This window comes from Pongo pygmaeus, chromosome 4 (genome assembly GCF_028885625.2).
Source record: "Pongo pygmaeus isolate AG05252 chromosome 4, NHGRI_mPonPyg2-v2.0_pri, whole genome shotgun sequence".
Lineage (NCBI taxonomy): Eukaryota > Metazoa > Chordata > Mammalia > Primates > Hominidae > Pongo > Pongo pygmaeus.
The window spans coordinates 34,786,892-34,808,268 of NC_072377.2; the positions used below are offsets into that span (position 1 = coordinate 34,786,892).

Sequence of the window (21,377 nt, forward strand, 5' to 3'; positions counted from 1 at the left end):
GGATCCAGGTCGGCGGGGGCCGGCGCCCGGCGGCCACGTGGTGGTGCTGCCGCTGCCCCCGCCCCGCCGGCCTAGCCCGGGAGCTCGGCGCCCACTGACCCCCGCAGCGGGGGAGGAGGAGGGACCGCGGCGCAGGAAGCCGAGCAGGAAGCGAGCCCGGCGGCCGCGTTTTCCTGGGGAAGCGGCGGGCGGGGTGGAGCAGCCAGCGGGGTCCGGGGAGCGCCGCCGCCGCCGCCGCCGCCTCGATGGGGTGAGTGCGCGGCACGGAGTTGGGAGGCTCCCGGCCCGGGGTCCCGGGCTCGTGTCCCCGCCTTTGTGTCTGGAGCTCGGGCGCGGGAGGCGCTGGGGACGGCGCCCGGGCGGAGCGGCTGAGCGGGCTGCAGCCGGGGTCCCGCCACCTCTCCCTGGTTCACCGCCGGCAGCCCACTGTCTGCGGAGAGCAGATCTGGGGACAAGAGGAAGGAGAGGAAGGTGGAGATGAGGGTAGAGCGGGAGGACCCGGCCAAGTTAGGAGAAGGGTTCTTCCCGGGTCCTCCGCGACTCGCAGGCCGGCTGGGGCGGGGCGCGGGGCAGGGGCCGCGGCGGGGCGCGGGGCAGGGGCCGCGGCGGAGGGAGCGCGGGTGGGAATGAATGAGCAGACCCGGAGGTGCACCCTGGAGTGTGCGCCCCGTCCCACCTGCTTCGCCCCGCGCGGCACCTCGCTCCCCCCGCGTCGGTGCTGCTGAGCCCAATCCGCCTACCGGCTGAACTTGGAGGAGGTGGGGAGGGAGGTGCGAGCGGGAGACTCCGGGTGGCTCCCGGGACGCGGGGTCCGCTATTGTTCCTCCTCTGACTCCAGGGAGCCCCTCGGCCGGCCCAAGGGCGGGGGCGAGACCCCTCTGGGCCTGCCCCTGCCCCCTGCCTTGTTTTCCCCGCCGCAGCTCGGGGAGAACGGATGCTGGAGTTGCAGACTCGGGGCCGCCGGGACTTCGGGAGGAAGGAGGACGTGGAACCACCAGAAAGGCGCCCGCCATCTCCCGCGACCCCTGCCTGGTGGGGGGTGGGGGTGTCGTCCTCAACCACCTTCGCTGCCTTCTTGGGCAGGTTGGTGTCGTCGGTTTAGTTTCTGCGGTTTGCAGGGTTGACCTCCTAACTCCTTTGAGTTTCGCATCCCCCTTTTGTGGAGGGGGCTCAGAGCCTGGAGAAGCAACAGACGGGGAGTTGGCAGATGCAACCCAGCACAGCGTGGAGGGGTCCGAAGTGGCCTGATGGGGGCCTGAGCATGGCTGTCTTTCCAGGCTCCTCTTTATTTGCCAGGAGCCCAGCTAAGCCCAACTTTACTCCCAGAAATGTTAAGGGGAATCTGCAGACTCGAGGCCCCTCGCCTCGGGACCAGCGGCTTCTCTTCGCCGCAGCTCACGGGTGATTGGGGTGGGATTCCGTCTTCCTTCCGGGAGAGGAGAATGCCCGGCTGCCTGGGATGGGGAAACGTTGCCGGATCTCTGGGGAATGTGGTCTCAAGGCTGCAGGGGCCTGGCAGAGAGGAACTGTCCATCACTAGGACATAGCCGAAGCTCGCCTTAGCGAAGAGCCTCACCTCCTCGGGCTTTGCACAGAGTTGGAGAAGAGGTCGGGAATCACAGGGAGGCTGGATTTTGGCTGCTCTGTCCCCAGCCTGCAGGTCCCTGTTCGCCCTGTGGCTTGGAGTTTTATTACCGATGGATATAATCTGATAATCTTTTCTTAATGATGCCTAACAAATGTGATTTTTTTCCCCCTTGGGTTTGTAAGACAGTCGATTTTATGTGAGGAAATTGATCCAGTTCTTACATTTTAGCCAGTGCTTGTCTAACAGAGATTGGGAGAGCTATCCCATGCTGGGCTGTTGCACAGTTTTCATCTCCATTCACTGAGATGCTTCAGTAATGAATTTATTGTTTTATGGCTTTTTGGAGGTGGTGGTGGTGGTGGTGTGATTATAACCCTGCTGGAAAATCTTATTACTGTTATCTGAATTGAAGAGAAAGAAAGGATGCTGAGCCCCCTAGGGATTCCGTGGGGGAATGATGTAGTGTCCCGCCCACCAGTAGTGAACCTGACAGTGAAATTCTCTCTCCAGTCAGCTAGTTCTCAAAGCATGTTCTAGGCAGGTACACGTACTACCACCTAGGCTTTAAAGGTGAAGAAGCAGGTTTGGAGGTTAAGAACAACTGGGCCTTGGAATTAATAGAATGCAGTAGACAACTTTTGCCTCTCCTTCCTCCACCCCTCCCTCCCTTCCTTCGTTCCTTTTTTTCCCATCCTTTAAAAATAAAAATAAGGGCCAGGCATGGTGCTTATGCCTGTAATCCCAGCAGGCGGATCACAAGGTCAGGAGATCGAGACCATCCTGGCCAATACAGTGAAACCCCGTCTCTACTAAAAACACAAAAAAATTAGCTGGGCGTGGTGGCACGCACCTGTAATCCCAGCTACTTGGGAGGCTGAGGCAGGAGAATCGCTTGAACCCGGGAGGTGGAGGTTGCAGTGAGCTGGGATTGTGCCACTGCACTCCAACCTGGCAACAGAGCAAGACTCTGTCTTAAATAAATAAATAAATAAAAAAGTATGAAATATTTCTAACATACATAAAAACAGTATAGTAAGCCATTTTGTCTTCTACTTCCTAGGTTTAATGGTTGCTAATATTTTCATATTTGAGCCATACCTCTCCCCCACAGAAAAATAAACTATAACTTAAATATTTGATCTATTCCTACTCCTTTGCCTCCATCCTCAGGTAACCTCTAATGTGAAGTTAGCGCACACAGTTCCCAAGCATGTTTGGAACTACAGTGTATCCACAAAAAAATACATGTGAGTTTGTGTTTAACTTTTTACATAAATGGCATAATTCTACCTATGTATAGCTTGCATTTTTAACTTACTATGTTTTTGAGATACATGTATTAATAGATCTTTATTCACTTTAGCTGTTACAGAGAATCCCAGTGTATGAAAAAAGTATAGTATATTTACTCCCTTGCCAAGAGTAAGTTAGGGTTTCTGGTTTTTCACTGTTTTTTGTTTGAGCTGGGGTCTCGCTCTGTCACCCAGGCTGGAGTGCAGTATCATGATCACTGCTCACTACAGCCTCAATCTTCTGGGCTCAAGCAGTCCTCCTGCCTCATCCTCCAAAGTGGCTGGGACCACAGGCACATGCCACCATGCCTGGCTAATTTTTTTCGTTTTTGTAGAGACAGGGTCTTACTATGTTGCTCAGGCTGGCCTTGAACTCTCAGCCTCAAGTGAGCCTTCTACCTCAGCCTTCCACAGTGCATGAGCCACTGTGCCTGGCCTAGTTTTTTACTGTTACACTTTTTCTGCTGAGTGACACTCTATTTCCATTTTTATTTTTATTTTTATTTCTTTTTACTATAACAGTTTGTACAATAAACATCCTGAGATGTCTTCTTGTGCACAAATTTTTCTGTTACACACTTATTCAGTTAGTTGCAGGGTAATGAAGTTTAGGTAATATTGCATTTATTATTCATTCTTCAACAAATATTTAGGGTGCTTGTATGGTCTTGGCTATCTGTTGACTAAAAAAGTGAAATTGATTAAATTCTAAGAAGATTACATTAGTTGGCTGGATTATTTTTTTCTTTTTTCTTTTTTTTTTTTTTTTTTAAATAAGAAAAGTGGGACTGGTGTAGTGTTGCACGCCTGTAATCCCAGCACTTTGGGAGGCCAAGGCAGGAGGATTGCTTGAACTCAGGAGTTCAAAACTAGCCTGAGAAACATGGTAAAACCTCGTCTCCACAAAAAATACAAAAATTAGCTGGGTGTGGTGTTGTGCCTGTGGTCCTAGCTACTCAGGAGGCTGAGGTGGGAGGATTGCTTGAGTCCTGGATGTCAAGGCTGCAGTGAGCCTAGATTACACCACTGCATTGCAGCCTGGGCGACAGAGACCCTGTCTCAGCTCCCAGCACTTTGGGAGGCCGAGGCAGGCAGATCACCTGAGGTCAGGAGTTCGAGACCAGCCTGACCAACATGGAGAAACCCTCTCTCTACTAAAAATACAAAATTACCCGGGCGTGGTGGCACATGCCTGTAATCCCAGCTACTCGGGAGGCTGAGGCAGATGAATCGCTTGAACCTGGGAGGAGGAGGTTGCAGTGAGCCAAGATCCCGCCGGCCATTGTACTCCAGCCTGGGCAACAAGAGCGAAACTCCGACTCAAAGAGAGAAAGAAAAAGAAAAAGTGCCTCTTCATTATAAAATTGAAGCGTGAGACAAATCCGTGGTGCTGTTTGGGATTCTTGTGCAGAAACCTTTTCTCAGCTACTCACTGGCCGTGTGACCTTGGATTACTCACCCAACCTCCTCTTCCTCATTTCTTTGGTAAGATTAAGGGGTAGAAGTAAGCATTTACAAAGGCACATTCCTGTTCTAAGAGTCTGTGAGAATGTTGCTGTGTTAGTGACGCATTTTTCCCCTAATGGTAACCCCGCAGGCTGAAAGGAGTTTAAGGCATTTAAACACATTGGCGTCCTCATTCCTTCAAATTGCCAGGCACATTCTTTTTTTTTTTTTTTTTTTTCCCTAAGTTCATGGCAGACACATGTTACACATGCAATCATCACGCTCGTGAATTCTACAAAAGGATCACCAGGCGTCTTGCCTCAGAGCCTTTGCATGTGCTCTTCCCACTACCTGGAAAGCACTTCCCTTAGACGTCTATGTGGCTGTGTCAAACCTTCAGGTGTATGCTCAGACACCTCCTTCCAGTCCAGCCTGCAACCTCGTCCCTGCTTTATTTACCTCCAAGGCACTTACCACCTTCTAGCTTGCCATGTATAGATTGAGTATTCTTTATTCCAGAATGCTTGGGACCAGAAGTGTTTCAGATTTTGGATATTTTTAAAATTTTTGGAGTATTTGTATTACATGGTTGAACATTCCTGATCCAAAAATTTGAAGTGTTCCAGTGGATCTTTCCTTTGGTGTCATGTAGGTGCTCAAAGAGTTTCAGACTTTGGAGCATTTCAGATTCAGATTCCTGGTTTAGGGATACTCAATCTATAATTTATATCAGTATTCTGTACTAGATTATGAGCTCCACAAAGGCGTGGAGTTTGCCACTCTTGTTTACTATTGTATTCATGGTGTCTAGAACAATGTTGACCCCTAGTAGGTAAACAGATGTTTGATGAACAAATGGATATGCTTTTTGTTGTGATTTTTTCTCTGTGGAATTTCGCCTTTAACACTTACTGGATATCCTAAATGGTGCTGGTAAGTGCACCATATCTCATATTTACAGGTTCCTTCAGGGTAAAAAAAAAATGTCTTCTAGGGAAACTACTCCTTTTAAATCTATGTGATATATCCTACAAGCCACTTATATCTTCAGACTTTTTTTCTCCCAACATTTTGCCTAATCCTGAATTTAGAGGAAAACATAAGTAACATGGTGCTTGGAAGCACACCCACCTTTCCTTTTGTGATAACCTCGTTTTCCAATGTGATGAATGTAGAAGATGCATAACCAATAGATGCTGACTGTATTCCACACGACATCTGCACTAACAGGCCAGCAGCCATCCCAAGCAATATGAAGCATACTGCATTTCTTTCTTTTTTCTTGAGATGGGGTCTTGCTCTGTTCTGGAACTTCTGGGCTCAAGCGATCCTCCCACCTCAGCTTCTCGAATAGTTGGGACTACAGGCGCGTGCCAACACACCTGCCTAGTTTTTCTTTTACTTTTTACAGAGACAAGGTCTCCTTATGTTTCCCAGGCTGGTCTTGAACTCCTGGGCTCAGAAGGTCCTCCTGCTTCAGCCTCTCAAAGTGCTGGGATTACAGGCATGAGCCACTGTCCCCCATCCACACTGCGTTTCTAAGAACAAAAAGTGTATTTTGTTGGATTGTTGCAGAGTGTACATCATCATTGTCCTGACTTTGTGCCTTTATCTGTGAGGATTTTTTTGGAGGGGGAGGAGGGATGTATTTTTCATGATGGAAGGAAAATGAGAACCTTAATCTGAAGATGTTGGAGCAACTAATATGTAGAAAGCTACCTAGGTATACTCTAAGAATTGCCACATCGTACAGTCCTTAATTCATGGCACAAAAAACATTCACTATTATAGCACTAATGCATTGTTTCACTAGAAGCCAACTGAATTTTCTCTACCTTGCATGATGAGTATAGGAGTTGACAAAACAAAGCTAAATATATCAGAGGCCTCTTGGATGTATTTTATATGGTGACAGGGAAAAGGAGTCTAGATTTTTTTCCCAGTGAACTATATTAGGTATACGATACTGATGATATCCTTTAAAACATTACTAGAATACTGAAGTACACCATTTACATTTCTTATTGTATCCTCTGTAATAAAATGATATTGAAAGAAATAAGTATATTATGGATCCGGATAGGGTTAAACTTTAAGTTGAAAACCATAAACATAGAATTATATGATTATTATTAAAATGTTGCACAATTTAAACAGATCCCTTTTTTTTTTTGACACAGAGTCTCACTCTGTCGCCCAGGCCGGAGTGCAATAGGGTGATCTCGGCTCACTGCAACCTCCGCCTCTCAAGTTCAATCAATTCTCCTGCCTCAGCCTCCTGAGTAGCTGGGACTGCAGGTACATGCCACCATGCCTGGCTGATTTTTTTATTTTTAGTAGAGATGGGGTTTCATGTTGGCCATGGCTGGCCAGGCTGGTCTCGAACTCCCGACCTCAAGTGATCTGCCTGCCTTGGCCTCCCAAAGTACTGGGATTACAGGTGTGAGCCACCATGCCCAGTCTAAAGATATTTCTTGCCTTTGTAGTTAGTCATGAGCTGAAAAGTACAGGTGGTTCAACAAAAGATAAAAATTGTTCATCAAATGTCAATTTTCTAGCTCCAGCCATCTACAATGAACAAAAAAATTAGCCTCGTCTTTGACATCAGGCCCACTGAGAGATATCAGCAAATCTAATCAGTATTTTAAAAAGTAACTTTTGGCTAGGCATGGTGGTTCACACCTGTAATTCTAACACTTTGAGAAGCTGAGGCAGGAAGATCGCTTAAGCCCAGGAGTTAGAGACCAGCTTGGGAAACATGGCGAAACTTTGTCTCTACAAAAAATACAAAAATTAGTTGGGCATGGTGGTGCATTCCTGTAGTCCCAGCTACTCGGGAGGCTGAGGTGGGAGGATCACCTCAACCCATGAGATCAAGGGTTGCAGTGAGCCAAAATCTTACCACTACACTCCAGCATGGGCAACAGAGTGAGATCCTGTCTAAAAAAATAAATAAATACAAATAAAAAGTAACTTTACTGACTTAACCATGTGTTTAAAAACAAAGCAGTACATTCTTCTGTTTGATTGAAGGAAGCATGCCTTGTTCTTCAATTTCATATTCTATGTGTCCAGTAGAGTATCTGCCACACAGTAGGAGATTAACATCTCTCAACTACTCCTGCCTCAGAGGTCATTAAGCGCCTCATGGCGGTCATCAGATATAGAGTTGTCCTAGTCTAGAGGAGAATTAAACAATAATCGAAAGGCAGAAATCAGCAGCAAAGTGCCAAGTCGAAGTTCAGAAGATGTGAAAGAAACACTTTTCCTCCTTATCCACTCTTTGCGGAAGTTTGTGCATTGTGTCTTGATTGATTCACCAGCTGGGTTTTTGTGATCGGTGTCACCTCATCTAACCTTACTTGCGATCTAAGCCAGTCCCTTCTGATCGTAGTCCCTTACTTGTGATCTAGGCCAGTCCCAAGACTAATATGGAAATTAGTCTTGCTGTATAATTCCATGACCATATGTCACAGCGGGGCAAGGGGACATCTTTGGGAAGTTCTTCATGATTTGCTAATCCCTGCTTCTAAATAAACAGAATCTAGTTGTGAGAAAAGGTGGTTGTAGTCCAAGAAGCTTACTGTACAGTGGAAGGAAATACATGGACTCTTTTTTTTCTTTCCTTATTTATTTATTTTTTTTTCTTAAATTGACATTTAGGCCAGGCACAGTGGCTACCGCCTGTAATCCAAGCCCTTTGGGAGGCCGAGGAGGGCAGACCACTTGAGCTCAGGAGTTCAAGACCAGTCTGGGCAACATGGCAAAACCCCGTATCTACTTTAAAAAAAAAAGTATATTTATATTGCAGTGAGCCAAGATCACACCAGTGCACTCCAGCCTGGGTGACAGCGAGACACTGTCTCAAAAAAAGAAAAGAAAGAAAAAAAATTGACATTTAGTGAACACCAAAGCTTATTATCAAGGAACCAGTTTCCCTTACACTTATTTATTATATTACCTTTTAAAGCTCAACTTAATTTTTCATATCCATTTTAGGTATTGTTATCGATAAGATATTCTTTTTTCTTATGATTTCCAGATAAGTTCAGTTGGCTTAATTAATTTATTTATTAAATTTTTTATTTCCATAGGTTATTGGGGAACTGGGTGTTTGGTTACATGAGTAAGTTCTTTAGTGGTGATTTGTGAGATTTTGGTGTACCCATCACCTGAGCAGTATACACTGCATCCTATTTGTAGTCTTTTCTCCCTCACTCCCATCCCACCCTTTCCTCCTGAGTCCCCAAAGTCCATTTTGTCATTCTTATGTCTTTGCATCCTCATAGCTTAGCTCCTACTTATGAGTGAGAATGTACGATGTTTGGCTTTCCATTCCTGAGTTACTTCACTTAGAATAATAGTCTCCAGTCTCATCCAGGTCACTGTGAATGCTATTAATTCACTCCTTTTTATGGCTAAGTAGTATTCCATCATACATATATATACCACAGTTTCTTTATCCACTCATTGATTGATGGGCATTTGGGTTGGTTCCACGTTTTTGCAATGAGTTTGCTTAATTTAGCTGTTCTTTTCAAAGAAGTAATAACTCTAAAACTAACAAGCAGCATCTACCTCTTTTCACATTCACTAAGTCTGTCCACTTCCTTTTGCTGACTGAAGTGATAGACACTCAGAAAACAGGCAGCATTAACTGGTGGAGAATAAAAGGCCAGAGAAGCCTCCTTTTGCACTAGGGCAGCACAGAGTAAAGTGTTTTCCTTTTTTTTCTTTCTGTTTTTTTTTTTTTCTCTAAGAGGAATCCGTTTGCAAACCAGAGAAAACCATCCAGCAGTGATTCTTAAATATTCATGAGGCATAGATGGACACTTGCAAATCTGATGGGGGTTTTGGACCATTCTTCCTTGGAGAAACTGATGTATGTACAATGATGCTATAAATTCATAATTTTTATCAGTCTCATGAGTTTCATGGAACTCCTTGCCCTAAGGCCATTTATAAACCTCTTTGGAATACCCAGGTTAAGAACCCACAATGACCACCTCTCAAAGTTTGAGAATACAATTACAAGGGCTCTATTTTTCTATCATGTGCCGCTATTCCCCACCCCCCGCCACCCACAGTTCGATAACCTATCATACATGAGTGAAAAGTAATAATTGTGGGTTTTATACTCTCAATTTGAAAACTAGTCATTGGTTGCTATGTCAACCAATCAACATACTGTGTGTTGACCATTTTTAGGATCTGTTTCTATTGGATATAATAAAATGCAATTTAGATGCAATGAAAAGGTGGTTTTGTAATATGACTATTTCACAGAGACCTGATGAATTCTAAGGATGAGTCTTAAGTTTCTCAACCCAAGGAGTTGGGTCTGCTCTGTCTCCAGCTTTTGGTGGCAGCAGTTTCCCAGTTTTGCTGTTAACAGGAGGGAATGGAGATGTCCCAGGCCCCACCTGACAATACTTGTGGTATCACAGGAGGTGTCCCGCACCCCACTTGACAATACTCCTAGGCTCACAGTAGGTGTCCCAGACAACCCCTGACAGTACTCCTAGGCTCACAGATGTCCCCGCTCCCCGATAGTACTCCTAGGCTCACAGAGGTCCTGCCCCCCCATCCCGCCCCCCCATGACAGTACTCCTAGGCTCACAGATGTCCTGGCCCCCCGACAGTACTCCTAGTCTCACAGTAGGTGTCCCAGGCACCCCCTGACAGTACTTCTAGGCTCACAGGTAGGCCTTTGGCTGCTCAGCCCAGTGGGGGAAACATCCCCAACTGGCTCTTCACTTTGCCTTTTTCTTCTTGGCCCCCCAGCCTGATGGGGCTGTCTTGATGGGGACCTGAAGAAGACAGGGCCACACTTTTAGTTGGGGAACTGACCCTCAGCTGGAAGCCTGCTCTTCTGGAGGAAAACATGCTTCTGTGGGAAGTATTGTGCATGGGGGAAGGGACTGCCACGTCAGCTGTACTCAGAACTGCTTCTATCAGCATTCACCTTGGGTGACGTCCTCAAGCCATTTCAGTCAAAAACCAAGCAAAAAGGGCTGCGGACCTGCCTGTAACAGAGGCTGCCTGCCTGACCTGACAGAAGCTCTTTAGATGGGTCATTGTAATTGACTTGAGCACCTTCTCTGCCATAGGCACTTTGCTGCTGGACTGTCCTCGAATAAGGTCAGGGCTGGCCGTAGTCATTGTCAGTCATTGTCAGGTTTCCCGTTACCAGTATGTGTTGATAGGATAATTGGGTATTAGAAGATCTCTGGATGAATGACAAGCCCTGCCCTCGGGGACTTAAGAGTTTTAGCCAGGTTAGATATGGTCGCAATCTGCCACAGTACAAGGCGACTGTTAGTGGTGGGAATGGGGTGGCGGTGGTGGGAGGGAATTCTTTTCACAGATGAGGCTGAGGCCTAGAGAAATGGCCCCTTGGAAAGGGATGGTTAATGAGAGGCAGAGATGGATGAGACCCTAGTACTGGCTGCTCAGCGCTGCGCTTCTACACATTATACTTTTCTGTTTCTCTCACAGGTCAACAGTGACCTTGAGACTCCTGTATTTAGCTAATTATAATTGTTATTTGGAATTGATATCATTTTTCTATTTTGAGAAAATGTTCACTTTTCTCTTCTTTTCTGAGACGGGATCTTGCTCTGTCCCTTAGGCTGGAGTGCAGTGGTGCAATCTTAGCTCACCACAGCCTTGACCTCCTGGGCTCAAGCAGTCCTCCCACCTTAGCCTCCCTAGAGCTGGCACTACAGGTGTGTACCACCACTCCTGGTGAATTTTTCTATTTTTGTAGAGACAGGGTTTCATCATGTTATCCGGGCTGGTCTCAAACTCCTGAGCTCAAGCAATCTGCCTGCTGTGGCCTCCCAAAAGTGGTGGGATTACAAGTATGAGCCACCACGCCCTGCCTGAGCCTTTATTATTATTATTATTATTATTTTTTTGCATTGGAAAAAAACTGTTTAAAACATAGGCATAGAAATTATAGCCAATAATGATATATTTACCATCCAGAATTTCCTTGGGATACTTTTGATTTTTGAGGAAAGACTCCTAAGTCTTAAGTGCAGAAGACTTGTATAGACTTGGACAATTCATCTCGAAGAAGAGAGGAAAAATTGGGAGTTCCAGGGGAGGCCAATGGCATTGAGCAGCAGCACGAAGGTCAGAAAAGGTGCAGGACCCAGGCCCTTGGCTGTGAGAACCATGTAACAAATGTTTGTCAGGCTTTGTTGGTGAGTTCACAGATTCTGTGCTGAGGCTCTTAATTTGACAAGAATGCTCAAGTAATTTGAACATCTCCTCCTATGAAAGCTGACATATTGGTGATTGATCCTTTTTCAAAAATGAAAGAAATTACTTCTGTTGCCAAGTGAGGAGAGCCATACACTGTGGCCTCTTCTCACCCACCCAGAGGATATGGGAACTTGTGAGCCAGGAGGCTCATGGACAACCAGCTGCATTTTCTTTCTTCTCTATGAAAGGCAGCTAAGACAGGGGTGGGCTCACGCCCATAATCCCAGCACTTTGGGAGGCTGAGGCGGGTGGATCACTTGAGGTCAGGAGTTCAAGACGAGCCTGGCCAACATGGTGAAACCCCATCTCCACTAAAAATACAAAAATTAGCTGGGCATGGTGGCGCGCGCCTGTGATCCCAGATACTTGGGAGGCTGAGGCATGAGAATTGCTTGAACCCGGGAGGTGGAGGTTGCAGTGAGCCGAGACCACGCCATTGCACTCCAACCTGGGCAACAGAGCGAGACTCTGTCTCAAAAAAAAAAAAAAAAAAAAGGTGGGCCCCAAGAAGGGTTCAGTGTCCTTTATTTAACATGTTAGGAGGCCATAGCACCAGGCAAGGTGCTGAGTATTCCATCTTTCTGTCTCCAAGCCAAGGCCCACTTCAGGCCCAGTTTCTATTTATCATGGGTACAAGTTGATTCAAATGCTCTCACAACCTTCTTGGGTATTTGTTTAAAGAAATAAAAAAATTTCTCAGATTTTCTTTGGAGTTGATATCATTTTTCTCTTTTGAGAAAAACATTTCACATTTCTTATGAGCTTTTTTAAATTGGGAAAAAAAAACTATTTAAAATATAGGCATGGAAACTGTCATCAATATCCATATACTTACCATCCAAGATTTTCTTGGAGTGTTTTTGTTTTTTGAGGAAAAAGTCATGTCTGCCACTAACTTCATGATGTATACAGCCACTCAGCAATCTTGATAAATTCCTAGGTAATTAGGTTCTTTTTTTTTTCTTGAGATAGAGTCTCGCTCTGTCCCCAGGCCAGAGTGCAATGGCATCATCTCGGCTCACTGCAACCTCCGCCTCTCAGGTTCAAGCGATTCTCCTGCTTCAGCCTCCTGAGTAGCTGGGACTACAGGCGTGCGTCACCATACCCAGCTAATTTTTGTATTTTCAGTAGAGATGGGGTTTCACTATGTTGGCCAGGATGGTCTTGATCTCCTGACCTCATGATCCTCCCGCCTTGGCCTCCCAAAGTGCTGGGATTACAGGCGTGAGCCACCACACCCAGCCAGTAATTAGGTTCTTTCTGTGCTATACAACTTTTCACAGTGTTGGGTGTGCTATTTGTTTCCTTTTGCAACTGCTCCTCTTCTACAGTCTCTAAAAGCCTAATGAGACAGGCACACGATGCACTGATTTCCTCCAAGTGATACCTATCTCAAGCCTGTCTCCCGGCCAATCTGTTGATGGCTTTGTTACTGTTTGTGCCTTGTTTGGCAACAGGCTTGCTTTCTCTCTCTTCTTTAGAACAACCCCTGATTATTTTTAAGTGCATAGGCCCTACAACAAAGGGTATTTGATTCTATGCCTCTTTGACCAAATAAATTGAAAGTAGGTGTTTATATCCACTGTGGCAAAAGAAACAAGGAGCGGCTCACCCTGTCCTGGTGATAAGTGCTACAGGCTCGGGTGGCAGGCTGCCGGCTGTGGGCGCTTTTGTGTGTGGCTTCCCGAACAATAGCACTGTGCACCTCTGCCCCATTCTTGTCTCACTGGGTGATGTTTTTCAGGATTGCATTTGTATAATATCAGTGTTCAGATTGTCCTGAAGAATTGCATTATTTCCTTTTTTATAGGTTAGAGAGAGTTGTGCAGGATGGAATAATTTCTTAAGGAACAGAAATGTCCTAATGTTAGAGAAGTACATAAGTATCTAAATGTTCTGCTTTTCCAAATTGTTGCCAAGACATGGAAACCTCCATCCCAGTCTGCTGTCAGCCCAGGCGAATGTAAAAATAGCCACTTCACTTGTCTATAATTCTCTTTATATTTTCTCTGATATTGACTTTGTATCTTTAGCAAAGCTATATGGAAGAGGATTTGTTGACTCCGTGAATTTAATAAAGTTATTCCTTAAGCATATGCTCTACATGTGAGAACAAAGAAATAAAGATGCTACTCCATTCCAGTGAGGCAGGGGTGTGTGAGGACAAACAGCCAGAAGGAATGGAATGCCTTTGCAAATTGGTCCATTCACATTTCCTAGAGGGACCTCTATGTGCCAGCAGTAATTCTGAGGACTCTTTGAAGGCAACTGAATTTTTTCTTTTAAGTACTAAAAAGATTGGTCAGTTGGCCAGACTTTTAAAAATTACTGGTGTTGTCTCACGTGAAGCCTAGTGTCACGTGTTGGGCTTGGAACTTGAACCTTAGTTTAATCTAGCCTCCTCTGTTTATAAGCTATGCCCCTTTGGCTAAATAAACTTTCTCTGCTGCAATTTCCTAGTCTGGAAGCTGAGAATAATAACAATAGAATTTAATTCTGAAGTGCTTGTGGGCATTAAATGAGATGATATTCATTTATAATAAAATAATTTAAAAAATAAAATTTTGCGAAGTAATCTTTAAAGGATAGCTATTGTGGCTGTTATTATCATTGCTAATGTCATCATGCTCTTTATCACCCTGCCTTTAAGGAACTACTGATACATTGGCCAACATGATTATTCCTGCCATTATAATCTATAGCAATAAAGAGAGGTTGCCCCATATGTTATTGTAACACATCTGCCTTGCATATTCTGTTCAATTTGCAACCGTTTCTCTGTATTAGCATTCTCTCTATTTACCCTTCCATTATTATGTCATTGTGTAATGTGAACAATGTAAAGATGTGTTCTTTTATTAGTCCCCAGTCTTATCTTACTCCAGATTGCATTAACAAGGTCCTCAGTCTCACCAGAGAACTTGTGTTGCTTCAACCATAATCTAGACACAGAGTAGTAACATCTTGGTTAAACTGAAAATGGTAGCTCTTAGCACGAAGCAATGGTATAGTTAATTCCCTATTGATGTTTTTGGAAAATTTTCAGACATGTTTTCTGAATAGTATATAACAGGGTAATAATTTTTTGTTTTTGTTTTTTTGGTTTTCAGCCTCCACTACAGAAAACTTGGGGCTAGGATAAGCTAACACAGTCTTACTTTGTTAGATGCTGTACAGCAAGTAAAAGCTATAGCTTCTTAAAAACAATAAGGAGGATAAACATAGCCCCATGAGTGCACCTTGTCAGCCCTAATTGAGGATGGTCTTTTGGCACCAGGGAAAGGGGGAGAGAATACAGGAGAGTCCCTGAGTGGTAAACTAGCCCTTTCATAGACAGACATCGTCTTCTCAGCAGCAGGATAATAGTTGAGTTTGCACACACTAGGAGTCCATCAGCCTTTGAGTGAAATAAAATTGTGGGCTAATTATCCCTTCGACGTGTGGCAGAGTGAATCTTTTAAATTACAACTTTCAATCATTGTTTAATTATTAACCTCCAGTATTTGTTAGATTTGTTTTGTGATCTTATGATAGTAAGTGAATGTTAAAGCTGGGAGCATATACATTTTCTGCTTAATTTGACATCTGCTTTGTTAGTATTAATAATAAGATGCTATTGCTTGAAGGGAAAAATCTTAATCATTACTGTCTAATAAAAATACAAGCAAACCACTAATACAGGCCACATAAATCATAGTAAATTATCTAGTGGCCACAATAAAAAGTTTTTTAAAAATGAAATTAATTTTAATAATTTTATCTAGTGTATCCAAAATATTATTTCCAATATGTAATCCATATAAAACTTACTAATGATGGATTTGACATTCTTTTTTACTAGTCTTTGAAATCCATTGTATAAATCCCATGTACAGTGCATCTCAATTTGCACTAGTCACATTTCAAATGCACAGATGCCACATGTGGCTATAGTATTGGACAGTACTGGTCTAAATAATATGTCTTCTTATAAAGAAGACATATTATAGGTCCTGTAACCCCGCTCTACCTGACATCTAGAATGTCCTCAATAAATGCATATTTGATTAAGCTCCCTCTTACCCAGTTAACTAGGATTTTGCCCTTAGCTTTAAGTATTTCTGTGGAGAATTACAATAGCTTCATCACAAACTAATTATACATGGGATAATGGACATTTGATTTTTGGGTTTACAAATCCATATCTCTACTTTTGTGCAAGTGCATTAACCCATGTGGACTTTTTATTTAAAAAAAAACTGAATGATTTTGTAGGCTGGGGTCCTATGGTCCATATTTCTGTATCACCTGTATACTTGGCTTCTAGCTGGGATTCAGTGCATATGACATGAGTAAGAAATTAGAGGCTTCTTATCTTTTCTCATAAATTGTAAATTCTTGAGTAGCCTTAATGCTATTACCGTGTAAAACTCTTGCATTAGATGCAAGGTATGTATGTTTGTGGATATGTGTGGGGTGTGGTGGGGAGCATATTCAGTCTTTACTGGTTAATAGAAGCATTCCCCGTCCTTCATGTTAGTGCTGTTTGCTTTTTATGCCTGCACACAGAAAGTGGTTGAAAATTGAAAGAAAGTCTAGGGTTTCAAATTTAGTTAACAGGAGTTTGTCTTCATCAGGCAGGAGGATCTAGCTGCCCCCATAGCCCAGGCATAGAACAGCCTGCAGTGTTCTGTGATGGAAAAATATCTGAAGGGCTTTTCTATTTGTAGTGTGGCAAATCCAGGCTGGCATGGCCTCTGGGGAGTGATGCCTTGGTTAGGTGGTGGTGTCTCTTCCATGTGTCTTGTTTAGAATAAATTAGGGTGACAGTGTGTTTTCGTATCATACCTTCACCACTATTCAAGGATTAAGTGCTATTCATCATTAGGCATTGAGGTCTCCTGGTCCAGCTGAGCCCCAGCACCCCTTCTCACCCTGTATCCCAGTGCAACTTCCCCACAGTCTGTCCTTCTCACATTGTTTCTGCCTATCCTGAAGGTTTTGTTTTTCCTATTCCTCCTTAGCCTGTACTCAAGGGAAACAAGCTTCCTTGTTTCCCTCCTTTGTACTCCCTCAGTTCTGTGGCGTCAAGTGCCAGAAGAGCAGAGAAGATAGGGTCCACCCCATCTCCAGACCCCAAGCACCGTTTCCTCTTAGAGCCAGCCGTTATAGTGTCTTTTTATTTCTTGAGGATTTAAAAATTGTTTAATGCTATTCACTTCTAGTTAATTGTGATTGTTTTCATTGTTGGCCTGATTTCTATAGGAGAGCCAAAGAGCAGTACTTACTTTCAGAATGGAAATAGCCCAGAAGACTCACACTTGGGATTGCCAGCAAGGTCTCCTTCAGTGACTGTACTGATGTTAGAGGAGGGTAATGAATGGAGGACTTATGAGGTGAGGCTGTGTGAGGGCAATGGGACGGGACAGATCCGCAAGCAGCGAATAGCCAAACAAGTGAATGATAAACATGCCCTCCTTAACCTGCAGATTCAAAGGGGACATTGTAGGTCATCCTATTATATATTTCACTTCTGTAGCTTCATGAAGTAAGTTTAACTGCTGACTTCAGGAATGGGCTGAACAGACTGAAATGCAACCTGCAATTGCGCTGTTGAAGATCTAGGCACCTCTTTTACTGTGGCATCTGAGTTGGGTCTCTGTCACTTGCAACCTAAGAGTACTGACAAATACTTTGGTGCCTGAGGGCAAGTGTCAGAGACCCAACTTGAAATAGCTTAGGCTAGAAGGGGCGTGACTTGCCTTATGTGACTCCACATCCTGTGCTAAAAGGGTGTGGCTATAGCAGGGCCTCAGGGATCCCTGGAATCAGCACCCCCCAACCCCGTTCCCACCCCCGCCTCTGTTCCCTCTCTCAAACCAGCTAGAACTGGGTCTTGGGCAGCTACGAGGCTCCTGGTTTCCCAGTTCTCACCCAGAGAGGAAGGTCTACCTTCCCTCCCCCAACTCTAAAAATCCCAGAGTCTCTGAATAGCCCTGATGCAGAGACATTTCCACCTCTAGGGGAGCAGCTGTTACCAGAATGACCTGGTTGGAGTGGGTGGGGAGGGTAGGAGGGAAGGCTGTGCCCTGTTGATCAGACCACTTATGGATCCACTACTGGAGTACCAGGCCACAGCATTCTGCTCAAGGAAATGGGAGGCCTGCCTTCATGTGGGCCAGCACCACCTCTCTGTTGGACTGCAGACAAAAAAAAAAAATCCTTTTTTTGAATACACAGTGTTTGAGTAATGGCCAAATATGATAGTTAGGGCAGCAGAAATAATTTCGTGACTTTCCTTCCACTCCCTTCTAGGGCGTCAGAGTTCACAGAATCTATGTCATTAACATATTTATATATTCCTTATTCTGAAAAGTATTAAGACACTGGATGCCTGGGTAAGGAAAGAGATTCACAAGCCAAATGGCACCACTGCGATCATTGTAAATGACGTCTCCAACATTCCAGAATGTGAGAGTCCAAGTTTCCCTATTTCAAAACTGAGTCAAAGAACCAATGAATATGTAGTAAGCCAACTTTTGGCAATTCATTCTTTCTAGGTTAACAACAGGGATTAAATATAACCATGAATAGAACCTGTTCTCTTACTCACTCTAAAGATATTTTTCATAACCAATTCCTTTGTATATGGGCCTCCCTTTTGCTTTTTGCATCGGATTTTTTTTTTTTTGAGGCAGAGTCTCCTTCTGTTGCCCAGGCTGGAGTGCAGTGGCGTGATCTCACCTCACTGCAAACTCTGCTTCCCAGATTCAAGTGATTCTCCTGCTTCAGCCTCCCGAGTAGTAGCTGGGATTACAGGCGTCTGCTACCATGCCTGGCTAATTTTTGTATTTTTTAGTAGAGACAGGGTTTCACCATGTTGACCAGGCTGGTCTTGAACTCCTGACTTCAGGTGATCCGCCTGCCTCGGGCTTCCAAAGTGCTAGGATTACAGGCGTGAGCCACCATGCTCAGACTTCATTAGATCTTTTTTTTTTTTTTTTTTTGAGACTGAGTCTTGCTTTGTCACCAGGCCTGAGTCCAGTGGCGTGATCTCAGCTCACTGCAACCTCCACCTCCTGGGTTCAAGTGATTCTCCTGCCTCAGCTTCTCAAGTAGCTGGGACTACAGGCGTGCACCACCACACCCAGCTAATTTTTGTATTTTTAGTAGAGATGGGGTTTCACCATGTTGGCCAGGATGGTCTCGATCTCTTGACCTCGTGATGCACCCGCCCCTGCCTCCCAAAGTGCTGGGATTATAGGCATAAGCCACCCACACCCGGGCCATTGGATCTTTTTAAGAACAACTTCACTGAGATAGAACTTACTTTCTGTAAAATTCACTAATTTTAGTATACAATTCAATTACTTTTAGTAAATTAACAGAATTTTGCTGTCATCACCACCATCTAGTTTTAGAACATTTCCCTCACCCTAGAAAGATCCTTTATGGCATTTGCAATTACTTCCTGTTAGCGTTCCCAGCCCTGGACAACCACCAATCTACTTTTTGTCTTTATAAATTTACCTTTTCTAGACATGTCTTAGAAATAGAATCCTGGCCAGGCGTGGTGGCTCATGCCTCTAATCCCAGCACTTTGGGAGGCACAGGCCGGAGGAACGTTTGAGGCCAGCAGTGCAAGACCAGCCTGGGCAACACAGCGAGACTCTGTTTCTACAAGAAATACAAAAATTAGCTGGGTGTGGTGATGCACACCTGTAGTCCCAGCTACTCAGGAGGCTGAGGTGGGAGGATCACTTGAGCCCAGGAGTTTGAGGCTGCAGAGAGCTATGATGGTGCCACTGCACTCCAGCCTGGGCAACAGAGCAAGACTCTGTCTCTTAAAAAAAAAAGAAAAAAGAAAAAGAAAGGAGTGGAATCATATAATGAATGTGTGGTCTTTTCTGTCTGCCTTTCACTCAGCAAAATATGTTTGAGCTTCATCCATGCTTCACCATGGATCAGCGTGCTATTCCTTTTTATTGCTGGGTAGTATTCCATTATATGGAATTGCCACAGATTATTTACCTAGTTGACAGACAGTTCTGTTGTTTTACTTTTTCCACAATTACGAACGCTACTTCTATAAATATTCAGTCTTTGTGTGGACATATGTTCTCATTTCTCTCATAGGTGGGAACAGCATTGCTGAGTCATGTGGTAAAGGTATATTTAACTCTGTAAGGAATTGTCACACTGCATTTCACAATGACTATACCATTTTACATTTTCACCAATACTGTTTGAGGATTGGATCTCTATGTTTAAATTTGATGGGCTCTTTTGGGTTTCAAGATAGGTGAAACTTAAGGAATGGACTTTGGAGGAAGACGTGAAGGGGCTTACCCATACATAGTCACTTGGGGTCAGTTGCTGGGCACTGTGTGAGGTGGTTTTTCTCTTCAGAGGTGAACACGGTGGTGTGTTTAGAAGGTGGTATTGTAATGAACATCAAAAGATAGGTAACACAGAACAGGACAAGCATTTTAGAGGTCATCTTAAAAATAACCTCGATTTAAGGGATAATTGCATGGAGTTTCTTAGTCCTAGAGTGATTTTTATATTCCAGAGGTAGCTTGTTTTGATTAAGCCATGCTTTTTAAATTGGATGGATTTAGGGCAGGAGGTAACCTTGGGACTTTTCTTTGGTAGGCTTATTGGAGCATGTGAGTCGTGGATTTGACAGACCAGAAAGTAGTGCTGCCAGAACCACAGCCAATTTTGTGTCAGTCAGTGCCGCTGGCTCTGGCTGATTCATTGACTAAGATCAATCCTGGTTGATGGCAGGTTTTATTCTCAAAGAAGAATGATATATTTGGTTTCCAAGAGAAATGTCATCTCCTGGATAAAGGCAAGTTGTGAACATAAGAGATGAATGGTCTCAAAAGAGTTTTACTACGTGATCATTATGATACAGTATCTAAATGACATTTATGGTTTAAAAAGAATGTGCTCATTTATTTTCTTGGAAAAAAATCTGAGATTTTAAAGTATTTTAGAAAGGATTCATTGCCAAGATGACATTATTGTTATGTCTTTCTCCCCCTAACTTTATCTGGGCAGTCTTTTAACAAACCTGTACCTTTGTTAATTCATAAAAGAAAGTTTACTTGTTTATTCATTCATAATGTATCTGGTTTGCTGAATAAAGAAGATTTATAAGATAGTAATCATAAAGCAGCTTTGTTTTGTATCCCCCTGTCTGAAAGTTATTTTGTGAGGTTAGTATATTCCTTGTCTCTGGATGAAATCTATGACATTCCTATTTTTTTTTTTTTTTTTGAGACACAGTTTCACTCTGTCACGCAGGATGGAGTGCAGTGGCACAATCTCAGCCCACAGCAACCTTCGTCTCCTGGGTTCAAGTGATTCTTTGCCTCAGCCTCCCCAGTAGCTGGGATTATGGGTGCGTACCACCATGCCCGGCTCATTTTTGTAATTTTAGTAGAGATGAGGTTTTGCCGTGTTGGCCAGGCTGGTCTCGAACTTCTGACCTCAAGTGATCCACCCGCCTTGCCCTTCCAAAGTGCTGGGATTACAGGCGTGAGCCACCACACCTGGCCATTTCTTTTTTTTTAAATGGGGTCTCACTCTGTCTCCCAGGCTGGAGTATAGTGACAATCATAGCTCCCTGTAGCCTCAAACTCCTGGGCTCAAGTGATCCTCTTGCCTCAGCCTCCCAAGTACCTGGGCCTACAGGTGCTCGCCACCATACCCAGCTAATTTACTTTTATTTTTGTAGAGATGGGGATCTCACTATGTTGCCCAGGCTGGTCTCAGGCTCAAGCGATCTTCCC

At 44.2% G+C, this 21,377-nt stretch overlaps 1 protein-coding gene across 6 annotated transcripts in view; it reads left to right on the plus strand.

Moving 5' to 3' along the window:
- The first annotated feature begins 14 nt into the window (after nt 1-14).
- RAI14 (retinoic acid induced 14) overlaps nt 15-21,377 on the plus strand; it is a 176,587-nt gene continuing 155,224 nt past the window's right edge. For 2 of the 6 annotated variants that reach the window (XM_063664709.1, XM_063664711.1), the window contains exons 1-2: nt 957-1,083; nt 2,759-2,835. The gene's annotated coding sequence lies outside the window, so the exon portion shown is untranslated. Of the gene's footprint in view, nt 251-920; nt 1,084-2,758; nt 2,836-21,377 lie in introns of those variants that run through there. The other 4 variants (XM_054487014.2, XM_054487002.2, XM_063664712.1 and 1 more) reach the window with 4 other exon arrangements.